Genomic DNA, 2,857 nt, shown 5'->3' with positions numbered 1-2,857 from the left:
AAGGGTGGAGAAGAGAAGGGTCGGGAGGGAAACCTCTGGCTCTGTGGCTTCTAGGGGTCGAGTCTTGTTCCCATTCTTCCCTGCCCACCCAGGCAGGTGCCCCATGGGAAATGGGGTGTCGATGGGGCTGGCTTTAAGCCACATTCTCCTCTATGAGTGGGGTTTGTGTGGTGGGGGGCAATTTGGAGCAGTGCCCCAAACTCCAACTCTGGAAGGAGACTTTCAGCGGTATTGAGCCCTTTTCTGTTAAGTCCTGCTCAGCCACACTGGCCCTCCCAGGGCCTGGCTGTGGCTGCCCCACTGCTGGCGTCCAACCCGGAGTCACAACGCTAGGGGGCCATAGGTGCAAATGGGCTCACACTGGGGAACAGGGAAGACACTCCCAGAGGAATGGTTGGAGTTGCTGGGCAGAGCAGGGGCAACGTGTTGCCAGCAGAGGGTTATGGTGCCTCACTTTAGACCCTTCTAGGTCTTTTCCACCTCACTGGGAAGCTTGGAAGCTGGAATTTGTATCCTCTTTCAGGTGACCAGCAGCCACCTATCCATTCTCCAAGACCAGAAAGGCAGCAGCAGCCCCCGGGAGTCCCGGGCTGTCCTCGGGTAATGCTTTGTGTGGTTCCTAGAAATCCAAGTCCACACTAGATGGTGGGATCCGTGTCCAGGTTAAACTGATATCTGCGTCCCCCCGTCCCGCCCCATCACCACCTTCTGCACCCCACAGAGAGAGGGTGCCTCTTTTACATCGAGGGATTCATGCCAACCCACCTCGCCACTGGGCTGCAGGCTATGGGGGCTGTCAGGGCTGGGGGAGAGAGGGAGGACAGGGAGAGAGGAGGCCAGAATTGACTAACCATTTCTCTTCCTCCGGTGTCTCCTGGGCTAGTGCGTCCGGCTGCAGAGGGAAATTGAGGACCTTAGAGACCAACTAGGTATGACAGAGCCCTGGCTGGGGCAGGGATGGACAGCGGTATCTTTCTGCAGGTGTCGGGGGTGGGGATGGGCTGCAGGTACAGGCGGCATCACTGGGACTGACTTTCCTTTGAGGAAGAGAACCAAGCAGGCCTGGCCCTGGAGCCTTCCTGTGCCTTTCCAGCTAGGGGTGTGCACAGACAGCAATGTGTCATCTGAACTCTGTGTATACTTTGTCCACGAGTCCCAGAACTCTCCTTCTCTTACAACAGTTAGAGACACCTCATGTGTTTTCCCTTTAACTGCTGCCTGGTACGGCTTAAACGGTTTTTGCTTGCTGGCTGGCTTATCTGTCTTTGGAACACATTCTGAACGGTACTGGGATGGCCCAGCACCTGAGAACCACTTTCCTCCTTAGAAGGCATTTCCACATTTAATTCAGGTGACGGGTGGGTGAGTCAGTCCCAGGGCTGGAGGGGTTTCTGGTTGCAGGGCTAGGTGATTCCCCATGGGGGCAGGGGATGGGTTTCTGTTTCCCTGGGTCTGGAGTGCCCGGTTCTGCCTCTCTGTTTCAGCGGCCATGCAGTTCCTCACTGACAAGTTCCAGGAGCTTTGAAGTGAGTGTTGCACACACTATGCCCCTTTCCACAGTCCCGGTAGCTTGGGAGGGCTGTGGGCTGGCCCTGGCTGGGGTCCTGTCCCTGAGCCTACTCTGTTTCACAGGTTGGAGCCAGCATCTTCCTACAAGATGAACACCTGCCAACTTTGGAGCTCCAGAGCTGCAGCCAAGCGGGTTCCCTCCGTATCCTCTTCAGCCAGGACTTCCTCTCTTCCACTGCATTTGCCCCCTTCCCAATGTAGTTCAAAGCAGTTTGAAATGAAGTCGTTCTCATATTCTGTGGTGTTTGGTCCGCCCTCTCTGTGATTGTGGGGAGTGTTGGGGTGTGCCAGGTGTTGCTCCGTTCCCTGGAGCTGGAAGAGCAGTTCCACTGATGCTCTGTGGTGGGGCCTCTCCCTGCAGGGCGCCTGGACCGGCCTCTGAGCAGCAGCCCTGCAGTCACCATAGTGCCTGGGTGTAGGTGCTGTGAGGGCCCTGCCCCGCCACAGGAGCATTTCCTGCCTTTCTCCTACACACCCTGCTCATGTTCCTTCCTCTTCTCCTCCTACTTTGGAGTCTCGCAGGTCCCCTTCTTCAGTGCTATTCTCCCTCTCCTTCAGCAGGAACTGATGGCCTCCTTCCCCAACCCCTGTCTCTCTCACCTTTCCCCATGTGGTTCACTGTCCTGGTTCTGCCCTGTCACCATCCTTTCCATCATGAGCATCCTTGCTCTCCCAGTGGCTTCACGTGGATGGCCTTTCCTGCATGGTTATGTCCATGCTGTTGAGGAACACGACAGAGCCCATTCCTCTTTCTGCAGGTATTATGTCCCTCTGGTGCCACCACGCACATGGTCAAGTCATCTGGGCCAGTAACCTGCGTGGCATCCTCAGTTCCTCTTAGCCCTCACCTTTGAGCCTCAGTTACCAAATCCAGTCAGGTCTCCTCCTTAGTTTTAGTAGCCGGGTGGAGGCAGAAGCCACATCCTGATGGGAAGTTGAGCCAAAGGGAAGATACATGGAGTGCGGAAGAAAAGGGCAGGGTAGACTCTTGGTTGGAGGTGGGGGCACTGGATCTGTTCTGGTGCCTGCAGGCCAACCAGGTAGTAACTGTGGGCCGGGAGATACACGGAAGGCGACTTCCACATCCTTGGCGTCCTATAGGCAGCCAACAGTCCCTTCAGCAGCCTGTCAGCTCCATACCCTTGATTTGAAAATGGCCGCTGCTTTCCAGGGCAAGTGTCGATGCTAGGCCTGGCTGTTCTTGGATGGTCCCCGTGAAATATCATTTCACCACCCCCAAGTTCACAGGTTTTTATTCATGTGATATTTCCATGTCCCTGCTCAGTCT

The 2,857-nt window shown here is 55.9% G+C and overlaps 1 long non-coding RNA gene across 1 annotated transcript; it reads left to right on the top strand.

The window, feature by feature from the left end:
* The first annotated feature begins 516 nt into the window (after nucleotides 1-516).
* On the top strand, nucleotides 517-1,803 carry LOC113220608. Its single transcript, XR_003307428.1, has 4 exons — nucleotides 517-600; nucleotides 884-929; nucleotides 1,485-1,526; nucleotides 1,633-1,803. It is a non-coding gene; the product is annotated as an uncharacterized LOC113220608 (long non-coding RNA).
* Nucleotides 1,804-2,857: the final 1,054 nt, after the last annotated feature.

This window comes from Piliocolobus tephrosceles, unplaced genomic scaffold (genome assembly GCF_002776525.5).
Source record: "Piliocolobus tephrosceles isolate RC106 unplaced genomic scaffold, ASM277652v3 unscaffolded_6274, whole genome shotgun sequence".
Classification (NCBI taxonomy): Eukaryota; Metazoa; Chordata; class Mammalia; order Primates; family Cercopithecidae; genus Piliocolobus; species Piliocolobus tephrosceles.
The sequence above is the reverse complement of the archived record's forward strand: the minus strand, read 5'-3'. Positions and strand labels throughout refer to the sequence as shown.